The sequence below is a fragment of the Balaenoptera ricei genome, chromosome 11 (genome assembly GCF_028023285.1).
Source record: "Balaenoptera ricei isolate mBalRic1 chromosome 11, mBalRic1.hap2, whole genome shotgun sequence".
NCBI lineage: Eukaryota > Metazoa > Chordata > Mammalia > Artiodactyla > Balaenopteridae > Balaenoptera > Balaenoptera ricei.
This window is the reverse complement of record NC_082649.1, coordinates 90,248,115-90,263,904: the sequence shown is the minus strand read 5'-3', so window position 1 is coordinate 90,263,904 and position 15,790 is coordinate 90,248,115. Positions and strand designations below refer to the sequence as shown.

The following is a 15,790-nucleotide window of genomic DNA, read 5'->3' as shown; positions in this document are numbered from 1 at the left end:
CTGTATGCACAGTGCTCTGAGTATGGTAGGATTTCTTTTTTTTTTTTTTAGCATACCAATGTTTATTTGGTGATGTATAAAAAATATGCAGTCCTACAAAACTTTAAAGATTTTTCAGGTCCCTGCTAAGTTTTATTTAGACGCTTTTTTTCTAGAAAAAAATAGGTTTGATCAAATTTATCCTAATATTTCAATAGCTAAGATACCACTCACAGAAATATTTTAGACATTTGAAACCACAGAATGAGTAAAATGGGAGGAAGAGCTTTATATGTCTAAGACTGTCTCTGTCTATAGGTGAGTTGGTTCTCCAATTTTTAACAAAAAGTCTACACTGACAAATTGTTGAACCACCATTAATATAAAAAATTTGGTCAATCCTTGACATCTTTAATGCCTACTTGGTAAGAAATATATCCATAACATTGATATTTTAGCCATAGTTTTATCTGATGGTGTATAGAAAGGAGGCCAAGATTATATTGTACTACATTCAGTTTTAACTTTACTGAATACCACAGAATTTCCCCAGCCAGCATTACAATAGAAGTCAGCTTGTTGCCCTTTTACTTCTGTATAACACAATATCAAAAACATTTTATCTGCCAATATGTGATTCTGGTGACCTTTGACATTTTTGAGCATATATTCTCATGCATCATTAGAGGTTTCATGCCAAACCAATAACACACTTCTCTGTTGTTTTCAAATGCCTCCTATTTCAAAAGGTTAATGATCAATAAAATGCACTGACATTGTTCTTTTTACTGCCATACCTCATCTATTTGTCTTTTCACTCAATCTCCTCATGCTTTTAATAGGTCCTGAGTAGCTTTTGTTTTTTCATTTAATGAAGAGTAACTTAATGTGCCATTTTCTCTTTATAAAATAACACTCTCTCTGATAGGATTCTATCCATGGGGACCAGTTGTATTCAAGATGCCTTTCATTTGCCCTAGGACAGTGTTTAACTCATCATTTGACAGTCATGTGCCTTTAAAAATGAAAAGTCTGTGTGAGATCTCCAATTTGTATGAGTTTGCACAAGGTTATAGAATTCACGTAAATGCTGTCTGGCTTAGGGGACTAGGAACTAGCATTGGATACTAAAAAGTGATCTAAAACAAGCCTCAGCAAACAGGACCATTAGGTGAAGTCTGGCCCACAGCTTGTTTTTGTAAATAAAGTTTTACTGGAACACATCCATTCCTGTGTGTTTACTTATTGCCTTTGGAGGCTTTCATACTACAGTGGCAGAGTTGAGAAGTTGCAGCAAAGACCACATGGCCCTCACAGTTGAAAATATCATCTGGCCCTTTACAGAAAAAAAGATTGCTGATTCCTGATCTAAATAAAATTAAGTCTGTTTCTTTTGGAAGCTACGCAATCACAAGAATACATATTAGTTGACATTATATAGATTGTCAAATTCGAGGCGTTTGTCATACAATTTAGGAGCTATAGAAAGTACAACTTGCAAAGCAAAACATGAACTATTGTCCCTTTTTTAAATATATTAGTCGGTGGTTATATATGCTTCCAGAAATACACCAAACTTAATAAATGGTTATACTTGGGGAGGAAAGGAAGGAATTTTGGCTTTTTTACTCTATATACTATTACACTTTCAGAATTTCTATATAGCAGGCACATGATATATTAGCATATTTTTTATTTTAAATAGATTTGTTATTACTAGAGACTGCTTCCACAGCCCCGTCACAATCCACTGTAATTATCATATTAGACATCACCTAAATTGAGAATGTTCAGGATTTCTGTTAAACAATTATTAAATAATACTGCTTTACAATTATGTGAAACGTAAAGCATATCGTAGTCAACATTTCCCTTGAGCTCCATTACAATCCAATAAAATGGAGCCAGTATTTTAACCACTCCTTAGACAACAAAAATGATGCAGGCAGTATATAAGGCCTGTGTGCGTATACACATGATGTTGCCTCTGATGTTCGGGCAGTCGCTTAGAACAGCCTAATGAGGTTTGTGCTGTTATCCCTGCTTTACACAAAGAAACAAAAGAAGCAGGTTTTGAGTGCTTAAGTGTTCAGAGCCTAGATAGGTATCTAGATGTTTGACACCAATCATGGATGCTGGCCCTCAACCATTACACTGTGGTGCTTCCCAGTAGGTTGAGTGAGTACATTTATGGGAGAATGAATTGATGGAGAACATTTATGGAAGTTCTCTGTACAAGAGGTGTCAGGTTCTGTGCTTTTGAAGAATTAAATTTTATTGTGCTCCTACTATACAGTTGACCCTCAAACAAATGAGTTTGAACTGCGGGGAGCCACTTATATGTGGATATTTTTCAATAGTAAATACTACAGTGCTACGTAATCCATGGTTGGTTGAATCGGTGGATGTAGACCGTGAACTCGGAGGCACAGAGGATACAGAAGTACCTCCAGGACGTGCAGGGCCGACAATACATGGATATTTGACTGTGCGGAGGGTAGGTGCCCCAACCCTAACGTTGTTCAAGGGTCGACTGTGTATCACACCCATTCTAGATGCTGGGACTAAAATTTCCACAGAAACTTTTAAAATGGTCACTTCACCGTAATCCTAAAAACTGAGTACAGCTAGCCATTTGCCTTTTTTCTTTCTTATTACAAGTGTTACTTTTATAAGTATCCTGGCCAACTTATGTGCATGTCTGTAGGCTTCTAGAAATGAGATGGCAAGGTCAAAAGATAGGCCTATTTCATATTAATAGATATTGCCAAATGACCCTCCAAAATGGTGTATCAAAATGTTCCCATCAGCATTTTACCAGGATAGCCATTTACCTACAGTTTAATTTTTATCAAGGGAGCTCTTAGATTAGAGACACCAGCATTAGCATACCAGGTAATAAATATTCACCCATCAGTATACACAAGACCTGCATCTTAGTTCTTAACTATGCTGAGTTTTTTAGCATACAGTAATATGTCTGCTTATATGGGAAATACAATGTAGCTAATTAATGAATTCAACGAATACTCATTCAGTAACTGTATTGGGGGACATGTGGGTTCTCATTTTATGTGGAAGTATCTTCTGAGATGGCTGTCAGAAAACATGGGTGTCTATGCTAACTTCTGCCTTCTTGCTTTATCTCTCTTTATCCTGGACAAGCCAGTTCACCTCTTTGGTCTTAGGTGTTCCATCTGTCAAATGAATGTTGGATTAGATCATCCATAAGTGCTCTTCTAGGTTTAAATTGTTATTAACATGTAAATGTGGATATAATAAATAATGTATTAATCACTGTTCTTGATTTTTTTGTGTGTGTTGTTTTCTTTTGTTTAATTATCTAGTAATTCATGATTTAATCCTTTCAGAAAGAAACACAAATCTAAGGCCTAGATCTCTCAATGTCCCCTGCTTGAGTGTAAGCTCCGTCATATCAAGCTGGTTCACTGACACATTGTGCTCGTAATGCACACTGGGTTTGTTGATGGCTTTTTAGCTTGACTGGCACATGGGAAACCATTCAATAAAGCAAACCAGAAGGTTATTTAAGTTTTGATTTCAAACCTGAAGATAACATCACACATATTATAAACAGGGATTCACTTGGCCAAATTCTTCCTTTTTTATTTTTACCATACACTAGGAAGGTTTTCAAAAATTATGCTAGGTCATTTAAACAGTAGCTTCAGGTGTTTATGAAGTTAATAACTAAGGGCTTTCCAAAATCTGAGCACATAAAATAAATCTTATATAATATTTAAAATGTATATAACTTGGTATTTTTGAGGCTACATCCTGTACTTTGAGTTTATTAATATTTACAATAATAGATCACTTAATTGTTGAAATATAACTAGTGTCTATCTCTTTTTTTAAAAAAAGAAAGCAACGTTTATTTGAATTTTAACTCATTTGCTCAACAGAATTTGACCACCTTTTATAAGCTAGGTGCCATTCTAGGTGCTGAGAAACACATCCAGTGAACAAAGCAAAAAAAAAAAAAAATTCTTGCCCTTGTGGAGTTTACAGTCTTGCGAGATTTTATGTCAGGAAGTACAATGATTAAGCCTAATACTGCTTTTGTTCTTTTAAAATCCCGAGACTTGGCTACATCAGAGTATTTTTTTCTTGGTGTTCTAGTAAAAGAGCATTGTGTTGATTAGAGAAATACCTTAATCCCAAATAATGGATCCATCTTTGTTTAAGACATTGATATTTAACCTTTATTCATCTCAGACACTTTAAGGATCTTTTGAGAGCAGTGATCCTTTCCCCAGGAGGGAACAATCCATTTAATCCTTTAAATCACAATTTTGCACATAATTTCCAAAAGCACAAGGATCCTTTCTAGTCCATCCACAGAGCTAAAAGCTATTAACCTAGACCAGCTATCAGATAAGTTAATAGGATTAAGGATAATATGCTATTAGATATTTATAGAACTACTTTAAATATATAAATCTATTATACATTTTATTCATTCAGTGATTGATTTACTCCACACATATTTTACTAAATACTAATGCCCTTAGGTGCCAGACACTGTGCCAGGCAACACTATTATTCTCAAAACATTTTTTTTATATGATTGGTTTTATGACAAAACCTGTATATTAAGTAATCAGTGGAGCATCTTGACTGAACCAACTTCTTTTTTTTTTTTGGCTGCGTGGGGTCTTCGTTGCTGCACTCGGGCTTTCTCTAGTTGTGGCGAGCAGGGGCTACTCTTCGTTGCGGTGTGTGGGCTTCTCATTGCGGTGGCTTCTCTTGTTGTGGAGCACGGGCTCTAGGTGTGCGGGCTTCAGTAGTTGTGGCACGAGGGCTCAGTAGTTGTGGCTCGCAGGCTCTAGAGCGCAGGCTCAGTAGTTGTGGCTCATGGGCTTAGTTGCTCCATGGCACGTGGGATCTTTCCAGACCAGGGCTCAAACCGGTGTCCCCTGCATTGGCAGGCGAATTCTTAACCGCTGCGCCACCAGGGAAGTCCCTGAACCAAATTTTATATAAAATTTACAAGCAAACATTTGTGCATTTACTAAGCATCACCCCTTCTAGTTTCTATCAGAATTTAACTAAACAAGAGGAAATTTGCTTCTTATATTTATCAGGACTGAAACAAGAGGATTTGGCTATGTAATTGTTAGAAACCTATATTTCATACAAAATAAGTAGAAGTAAAAATAAACTATGGGGTTACTTTTGTTACATTCCAATGTGTTTCCTTTGTGAAGTGCAAGATTATACATAAGACGAAAAGAAGCAGCTTCATTCACTGAATTCCAAAAGACAAGTCGTTGAACCCCTTGTATGTCTGTCAAGTATCTGTAATAATTTGAAACACCGTATTAAATATTGCATATTTTAATTAACATAGTTTAATTTTTCCAAGTGGCATTGGTAAGTTTTAATGTAATAAGCATTACCAACTTTAGATCAGGTCTTGTGAGAGCAGGTGACGCCAGAATTATAAGTAGAGAGTTGTCTGCTATGAAATTATGCATTGATTTAAAATCAACGCACTTAAGGATCTTATGGTTACAAATGAGATTTTAGTCCCAGAACAGCCTCTTTGTGACTTAATCTTTATGTACATGTATTATTCTTATCCATGATTAAGTACTATAGGAAATACAAAACTTTCCTTTTGAGGTTACTAACTTCTTGCAACTGTAGTCCAGAGAGATTGTCACTTACTAAGTGATACAATTTTTTAGTATAGAAACTAGCATAGAATGCAAGTCTCTGTGTGAGCCTGTCAATAAATCATTATCCCTTAAAATATAGAAAGAAAATTATTGAGCTTCAATAAAAAGAAAATCCATTAACAAGGGGAAGATTAAGATATGTTAAATTTTTTCTTTAAATTTAGTTATGAGATAATCCGTGTCATCTATAATAGTTTTTCCCCAGATGAATTTTTAAATAACTGAATGGATAATGAAAAACTTACCCTATGGTTCCATTTCTAGTAATGTATTAGCAGATGAGGATCTAGGACCAATCTTTCTTCTGAAAACAGTAAACAAAATGGAAAAGAAAAGAGATGCATATGTAGTCTAGCAAGAAAGTAAAGAATTTAGAGCAATAGCTAAATGAAGGCAAGAGCCTGAGAATAATTGGAACACTGCAGCCCGCTTTCACCTTGAGGGCACATGCGAATCTCAGTTTTACCGAGTACCATTTCTTGGTATTTCATGGGACTGGGGAAGGTGCTAGTACAGAAGGAAAAAAAAAAAAAAAAATCCTAAGGCTGAGCCAAAATGAGAAAACCAAAGCAGGGATCCTCTTTTCTTATAGCTGGAACTCAAAAGTGCTATACTCTCCATCTAAAGATGAATTAGAAGGAACTGTGAATTCACATGAAAATAGGGAAATTGCCTATAACCAGAAGCTGATATTAGAACAAGTCTGCGACATAAATTCATACTATGTGGTCAGTCCCAAAACACTTCAAGCCAGAAATTTAGATATAAGTGTTTCTCATGTAGTAGTACATTTAAGACCTGTGGCAGAACCAGATGGCAAAATCCTCCCAGGAGGTACCCACCTGCATCTCATGGCTCAAAGAAGTTTCGTATGTAAGTTTACAAACAAGATGAACAGCCAGCAGTTAAAAATCAATAAACACATAAGGAAATAAGGCACCATGAGTGAAAGCCGGTAGAAGTAAGAGAAACAACAATTGAACTCACCTTTCTTATAAAGTGTGTCAATTTTCATCTTGGGATAAAAGTCATAAATCATTACCTTAGAAAACACTTGATTATCTTATAGCCATAAACATTTCTTCACTATTTTTTCCTTAGAATATGCAATGCTAGTGTATACTGATAAGGTAGTATTTATTGTAACATACTTATGGAAGGTTGGGAATGGTGCCACATCAGAGAGGCTACCATACCTGGGAGACTACTTTTCTTTCTTTTTAGGGAAGAAGTAAAAAGACTAAAAATATGGGCTGAAAATCAGACTAAGATCTTTTACCCTGTAATACATTTGCTCAAGGTCCCAACTAGCAGTGTATTTAAATTTGAACCTTTACGCTGTTCACTTGCAAAATAGTCTTACAATATCCATATTCCCAATACCCATAATGAGTTGCCGTGAGAATTGAGACAAAACGTGTAGACAGTGTATCACAGTGCAGCATATTAATTCGTTGGTTCTTGTTAGCTGTATTACCGTTCCTCCTTTTCCTGGGCCACTCCCATGAGACGGAGTAACTTACTCTCCTGCACCCTACAGAGGAAAAGGATCGCCTGTTCCCACCTTTATCAGGTTTAAGGCTCCTCAGTTTCCAGGTGGGTGAATTGGGCCTTTAATCCCTGCCTTTAGGTCTCTGTTACATAATTACTCACTAGGTCTCAGGAAAATCTGAGGCCTCATCTGAGACTCACCTGTCAGCTAGCAGTATAGTTTCACTGACTCCAGTAATCAGATATTAGAGCTTTTCACGTGCTTCCTCATGACCCTCTCATAACAGGGATTCAGTGGCACCTGCTTAGTGTCTGTGGCATTTTGGTTTCTGCATTCTCTGACAATGAGAACTCCGCTTTCATGGCCTTTGAAGTATTTACGTATTTGCTCACTCTCTGTGTGTAACCGAGGTAGAATTGCCACCATCACCTGCTAAAATGCCACCGCCTCTCCTTTCCCTGTCCACGTCCCTGTGCCTTGTACTGAGGACTGCGTCCCCAAACACCACCTCACTGAATTCGCCCCCCGCACAGATGCCTTCGTCACCCAGAATAGGCCCAGCCAAGCCGCTTTCCCATGTGGATGACAGCTTCACTCTGCTCGGGTTCAGATACCCCTGTGATAGACCGTCTTCCACGTGGATGCCCTCTGAAGCCCTCCTGGGCTGTAACTCCCCACACTAGGTAGCCCCCCATACCCTGCTAGGACTCCGACACCCTAGGCCAGGCTTCCTCCTCCAGCCCATCCCAGACTTGCTCATGAAGACCCCACCTTATCTCTGATATCTGATCTCTGGTCACCCTTGTACCTCCCGTCCCCTGAACCCCTCTTGGACACTTAACCTTGCTCACTTCCATCTAATGACTTTAGGCCCGAATTGTCTGAGGAGGGAATACCATGCTAAATTTAGTCATAAGGAAAGTTAGGCTTATCAGCTCCTCTTGGGAACAAAATAAAAGGGCCTTTGTATCTTGAATTCTAGAATATACCATCTTCTACTTGCTTAAGTCTCCCAAGCATTGTCCAAGTGTTGAAGTCTCCTTTGTCTCTGAGGATGTTAGTATAAGACACAATTTACAAAAGTGAATACAAGATAATACACAGAGTTCATTTCCGCAAACACATGTATATAGCACTCTCAAAGAATCCCAGACTTTTGAAAATTAATTTACATTTCCACGATGTATACAATTTCTTATTAGAAAGAACTGCAGGATAGAATTACACGGTTGACTTAACAGGAACTGAGATTTGAGATTTGCTAGCTGATTTATCTGAGAAATGGTTTATCTCATAACACTTTTCACTTTGTCAAACACCCTAAGATCTAAAGATTATGTGAATAGTAAACACCTTGCTCACCATGTCCCTAGAATAAGCTTTTGGAGATGAAGCTCTTTAGAACTTGACAGTATTCTCCTGGGTGCCATAAGGAAGGGGTTTTAAGACATTTCATTATGCTTGTTTTGGGACATAAAGCTCATGATTGAGTGAAGGAGAGTGATTCCCAAGAAGAAGCTGAAATCACTGTGTGTCACGTAAAATGAACAATGCCCTTTAGGCATATTTCTGGTGTTTTACATAATACAGAAAAAGTCAAACCATTCTTAGCATGTCCTCCTAAGGTAAGAAGCAAATATAAGTAAAAATATTGTCTTCTCCCTCTCCCAACTTCTTCTGAGAACAACGTTTTAAACTCGCCCGTATTTCTATGAAATTGTCATTTGTAGCTAAGGCTGTTCAGTCCAGATAAAGGAACTGTCAATATCCAGGATTTTAGTGAATTACACACTTCATCTCCTGGGTAGAAGAGAAACCATTTGCAAACCCTGTTCATTACATTACATAATTCCACATGAAATACCTAGAATAATTCTCTTTTTATTACTCAGAACTCATTAAGGAAGACAGGTGCATTAAAACAATATGCATACAGTGAGTGGTATGGTTTTCACCTTAAAATAAGTAGACACCTACTTGAAACCTTTTATACCATTGGTTTGGCATCCCCATTGGCTCACAAATATAAGTTAGGCTCTTAATCACTTTCACTCACATACAAAAAAACCCCCAAAACTCTATTTGAATATTTCCTGACTTTTTTTGGAAACATAATTCCAGTGCTTTAATGTAAGTTTTCAGCAGCTTTGCTATATTTTATTTTGGTTCAAAAGAAGAAGAGGGAGATTTTGCACAGTCTCATATAAATATGATATCGTAAGAAACTGTCCATAGGATTTATTAGAACTGCATAGGTGATACCTTTTCTACATAAGTTACAGTTGAAAAATGAACGGAATATTTGGGAGAACTGATCATTTTTAAAGACATTTCACTGCAAGTAGACAAGTGGCTATAATTCTCAGTAGTTGCATTTAGTCTGAGAAAATGATTCTGTCTTTGGAGACTCAGCTACATATGTCTCAAAACGCCGAAGATCATGCAAGAAAGCTTTTTTGAAGGTGGTCTTTCAGATATTGGTATTTAATTCAAATCTTTAATTTCATTGAGGCATATGATGCCATGAATATTGCGAAATCTTACACAGATAAGAGTAATTCAGAAAATATCACTTTTTGTTGTCAAGAGCTCAGGTTGGAGATCACGTACCCTAAGATTCAAGTCTTAGAAATGCTACTTACCAGCTGGATGACCCTTGGGCTTTTGACTTGAGCATAAACTAACCTTCAACTTGTTTGACTGTAATTAACAAACAAACAAACGAAGTATATTTATATGTTTATAATATAGAAGTAATATATATATATATTTATAGACATAGGTAGATAAATATAGCCTGGACATAAACATAGATATAGATATATAAATATAGATATATCTTGCCTCTTAAAGTGGTTACGTTTTAATGCACTGTAAAGAATTCCCCATAATGGGTAAAAAAATATAAAGCAATTTCTCAATAAAGTGTAGGTCTTATAAGTGATGAGACAGAAGGCAGAGTGAGCTTGTCCAATCAGGGGTTAAAATAGAAGGAAAATGATCCTCTGTGTTAAAGAAACATTTTTTACTAATCATGGCCAATTTAGCAATTTATATGAAGATACTCTCTTTCAAATGTAACTTTGGTATGAAGCTGTACTGTCCTTCAGTGGAGGGAGAGAATATCTCCCAGGCTGGCACAGGGAAAAGCAAGGTGTATATACAAGTTGAAAAGATGCAATGATTTTCTTTCTATAGTATGGATACCTTTTGGTGCTGGGGTTATAGTCTGAGAATTTTGCTTATTGCTTCACGCTGAAATGAAAGGTAGATTTCATAGATAGAACTCACTGGCTCTGCTGATGACATCTGAGCACATTGGTGCAGGAATTGTTACAGAGCTGATTGTTGCTAGAATCAATACTATTTATCATAGGGTTTAATTCCATAGAAATCGTTAACTAGGGTGCCAAGCAATTAGAGTGAAAAAGCAAAATATATAAAGAAGTCTCCAGAGCAAGACAGAGCTACTGTTTGTTTTGATTATTGATCCCTTTGAGCTCAACCTCCTTACCCAGCCTCCAATCAGTTAGTCATCTGAGCAGAGCCAAATGGAAATCCATTATGTTTATTTCTTTTGGTTTCAAGATGTAGACCAAGTCAACCAGACGGTCAAGTTTACTATTCTGTGGACACTCATGGATTGGAACCGGAAAACCATTAAAAAAAAATAAAGAAAGCAGTTCCTAGGCTAGCTCAAAGTCCTTCTCTGGGGATTCATGATCTCTTTGGTTCTGCCTCCCAGGCCTCTGAATCCAAAGCCTAAACTCTCCCCTGTGCTATACTGCTTCTACAGATGTTAATGACCAACGTGATTAAGTTTAATTTTTCTGAGCGCCAGACTTCAATAGTGAGATCCACATACCTGTGCTCTCTCCTTGTGCATGCCGATAGGCATCGAGAAAAACTGAAGGTGAACTCTTGATCTCCCCAGTCTCTGAACGTGGAGGAAGTGCCACCACCACTCATATCCTTATAATACCCTCTACTTCCATCCCACGTATTCACTTCACCACCAAATAATCTTTGATTATTTTACTTTCTGAATGTATATCAAATCTGCCTGTGTTTTCCCGTGTTCAATACCATTATTTTATGTCAAGCCACCGCCATGTCTGGAATGAAATATTAATAACGACAAGGGTTGGTTGTTTCCCCCTGTTTTTCTTCTCCAATCTGGTCTCCACACTGTGGCCCAAGAGATCTTTTTAAAAATGGAATCTGCTCATGACACATCTAATTTGTAAGTCTTCAGATCTTTTCTGTTCTTAAATCTTCAACAAGGTCATGAATACTGTAACCTCTTTGTCCTTCCCCCACCTCGCCCACCCTGGCCACGTAGCACCTTCTTTCTCTGCTGCACAAAGTAGTTTCCCAAGTTAAGGCCTTCTCATTCTCTTCTTCTTGCCATATTATTCCCCAGTTCAAATCTGACCCACTCATATCTCCTCTCCTGGAAGCCTATAATTTCCCTCATATTATATGTGTCATGAGGACAGGAGTTTACATTTTGTTCATCTGTAGCCCTGGTACCCAGCCTAGTACCTGGTACAGGTGCTTAATGATTTGAGTAAAGGAGAGAGAAAGAAAAGAGAAGATGATAGAGATTTTTAGACCATTCGCTTCAAATTTAGGGAGCTTTTTATGAGGGACACGATTTGTTTCTCAAAGGACCAAATGGAGAAAAGCGATTAAATTTAAACTGGAGTAATTTACACATGAAGAATTTAGCCAACAGAGACAGGAGGAAGATCTGTCAAAGATTTGACTAAGACATTCCCCTGGATATCTGTATTAGTGCTGCTTTAGAACATCTTAAAACCTAATGATTATATAAAAACATATGGTGATGATAAATTCTTATGCATTCATTATTATGTCATATGGTTATGTATGAGACAACTTTCAAATTATTGTTGACATTTTCATCTCGTTGAATCGTTGAGATGGCCGTGTCCCAAATCTAAGAATCCTCATCCGGCTGTCAACACTCCAGCTCTCTAAAGGTACAGAGAATGCCCTGGAATTAGGTGCACTCCTGTTAATGGTGGAGTTTCCCTCTTAGATTCCTTTCTGATCTTTGACACAGTTGGATAAGTCTGGATGATTTGAGAGCCTCAAGAATTCACAGAAACTTGGAATAGTTTTTCCATGGTAAAAAGCCACCATTACTGGAATGAGCATAAACAAACTTGTCAACTCTTTTCTTTAATCAAAAAGAATCCTTAGTTTGTCTCCCATTTCCCCTCCTCTCTCCTGAGAAGGTGGGGTCTGACTGGACAAAGGAGAAGTTCTGGTTCCTAATGTGTTTTGCTTTCTGCAACCAAAGGCGATGATCAATTGGAAAGGTTTGGGAGGTCCCCTACTAGGCCAGTTATTAACATCTGATTGCTAAGTTCATGGGTGGGTTGAAAGGAATAGTGTGGGTAGCGAAGGGGAGGATTTACTGGTTTCAATGAAGTGACTACCTATACAAAATGTTTTTGTATTTTGACAACGAGTATAGATAGTGTTACCAGCAAAATATCACTTCTGACCCAGGCTATCCCTAGTCATTATTTGATATAAAAAATTGTATTGTTAAAACTACTGATATATGTTTGGGAAATTTTAGCTAAAAAAACTTTTTTTTCCTAATGATAATATAGGATATTATGGATAATATCCTTCAGCTCAAGGGTTCTCAAAGCAGCACCTTGGAACTCTTGGAATGTGTTAGAAATGCAAATTTTCCTTTTCCAACTCTGACAAACTTGGGCAGCGCCCAGCAATTTGTGTTTTAACAGAGTGTCCTCTGGATGAGTTAAAACACCCTCCGGGTTTGAGAATCACTGTGTTAGGTCGTTAACACGGTGCACGCTGTCAGAATACGGTCGTCTCTGGCCATTTTAAGCAGCTTGGTTGAGGACCTATGTCAATGCGGACAGGTGTTTGTGAGATGCCCAGCTTCTGGACAATGAGAGCGCTCAGTCACTAGCTAAGAGACTTATTCTTGAGCATCTATCTCCCGGCAGGCAATTCAAATGCAGGTCTCCAGAAAATTACTATATGTCATAGACATTCATAGTACTGCCAGTTGTCAAAATCATAAAATTTAAACCTGTGAATGTCTGTGGTCTACCGTATTGACTGTAAAAGTGTTAAATTTAGAATGGTGAAAATGGATTTTTAAAGGTGTAATAATTAATGGGATCTGGGATTACATTCATATTGAATTTTTTAAAGTAGCTAAAATGGTACTGCTATATTTAAAGGCATTTTAGAAATCAGATGATTATTCTACCTGGGAAAGACATATCTATTAAAGAAAAAAACAAAAAACAGAAAAACCTCAGGGGCATTATATTGCCCTCAAAAAGTGCTTACTTGAAAAATTATACTTAGAGGGTAAAGATTAGATTCCAAATCCTTTTCAAAGAAATAAATATAGTTTTTCAGGTCACTTTTGAATTCATTGCGAGTCCAATCATCTCCCTATCCAGTAAGGGGTCCACGAGTCAAACATCACCACGTGCAGCAAAGAAACGTTCAGAGTATTCGGTGGTGATCCTTGCTCAAGCTCAAACTTTGTTTTGACATATTCTTATTACATATTCATTTCTCTTCTTGAAAGATATATTCTAATTATATTTCATCCGCTCTTTAGTTTGTGCATAGAAGTTACAGTTTAGCAATAGAGATAGAAAGTTCAGGGCTAGAGATCCAAACCTTTAATGGTTCACAAAAAACAAACATTGACAAAGTACTGGATAAATATTCTCATCTCAAGGTATTAATCGCAGTTCCAATTACACAATGGGTGTGAGAACTCTTGAGTATTTATTTAAAGAGCCTTTGTTCCTTTACGTGATTTTCTTTTCAATTATAACTATGTTCACCTCCACTGCTTTACGGTGAGGTGAATTTCTCTCTCCAGGCTTCTGTCCACACAATGCCTTCTGAAGGGGAACAGAGGGCACTGCCTTCTCCACTTGTGCACAGATTCCATCTTTGCTTGTAACTAAAGTCTCGATTCCAGTTCTGACTGTAGCCATTGCTGCATTCAGCCTAGGGCATTGGCTCTGTCTGTTGTCTGCCGGGAGCCTTACTATCTGTAGAAAATCACCCCTTCCTCCTTCCATGTGTTTTGCTAGTGCCATCACACTAGGGCCTGGCCCACCCCTGTGGCTGTGTAGATTGGACAAGGGTGAAACATGGCCTGAGCTCCTGGCTCCCAGCCTTGGCCCCATGGGCCTGGAGGGGGGAGCAACCTTTGGATCCTATGCTTCCTTGTGATTATCTGCCCCATAGAAGGAGCCTTTCTTATTATTTCTACGGAGGAGCTGGCAGGGCCTTGCTCCCTATTAAAGCAACAAGACAAAAATGAAAATGTTAAGCCTTTAATCACTTTCTGTGATGGTAGCAGTAGGACTCTAAACCCAGAGAAGTAGCCCACTCCCCTGTCCCATTTCTTCCCATGGGGCTGCACATCCGTGTAGGGTTGGGCGGAGGTGTCCGCCCCGAGGAGGGATGGGTCCTCCCCTTTTCAAGGAGCCTGGACCCAAAGGCTCTGGCAGTTTTATGGACCCTGAAGTTGAGGGGAGTGGGAAAGGGAAGATCTAGGAGTAGAAAAGTGCTTGGTGCGGAGGCACAGGGATCTGACCCCTCCCTAAAAGGGGGCCTCGGCTGAGATACCTGAAGGAGATGTCTGCCGGAGACTTCAGGTAAAGAGACTGAGGAATGAGGGCTCTGGGGCTGGAAAGGTAAACGTGTGAAGAGCACGACCGGCCGGGGACCTGAGTCCTTGACTGCATCCCCTTTCAGAGACCGCACGGCAGTGGCTCTGCCTGCCAATTAGAGCCTTTGGAATCTCCCATAGTCGGGTCTGAAAAATCACAGTCAGGATTTTAACTGGGCGCCAGACTCCTCACTAACTCTGTCCTCTTCTTGCCCCCTTCATACTCAGGCTTGTGTCCTGAAAGCTACAGTCTAATGGAAAACATCTTGAATTTTCGTGTTAGTTCATTTTAACCTCATTTTATGTGCTCTTTGGGGAATCCTATCATTCACTTGGGGAAAGTGGCATTTTTGTCATTTACCACCAAAACGTCACCTCTTTTTTTGATCTTGTTGGTTAGTTACGCTCCTGGTCTCTGCCACTGATATTTTGTAAGAATAAACTCAGCATGAACCTCTTGGCTTGCAGTGTCCAACACAGGAACTTGCCCTTTCTCTTTCTTTCTGAGACATAGGCTCTCTCTCGTCTCCTTAGCTGGAGGTAGGCTCCTCTATTATCAAGTTGGGCATGTATTATATGCTCCAAAAATATGTGTTGACTTAAATAAGATGACTCCTTTTATAAAAAAAAAAAAAAAGAAGAAGAAGAAGCTGCCATTTCAGAGTGGAGTAAAGGAAAGCTCTCTGAAATACTAAGCTGTAAGTTAGGAATCCAGAGGAGAAACAAGAATGTCTTCAGGACCTTGAGAGCAGTGAAACACCTTATGTTGTTGGCTCTAAGGAGACACAGACATAATTTGCATTGTCCAGTGGCCTTGCTTGCTTTTGTACGTGAAGAGGGAAGTTACAGAAAGATAACTACCTCAACTAGGTAGTTGGATGTGAGGGGAGAGAAGGG

The 15,790-nt window shown here is 38.4% G+C and overlaps 1 pseudogene; it reads right to left on the bottom strand.

The window, feature by feature from the left end:
* The window catches only part of LOC132375345 (AN1-type zinc finger protein 6-like), a 33,215-nt pseudogene extending 19,005 nt beyond the window's left edge, over positions 1 to 14,210 (bottom strand).
* Positions 14,211 to 15,790: the final 1,580 nt, after the last annotated feature.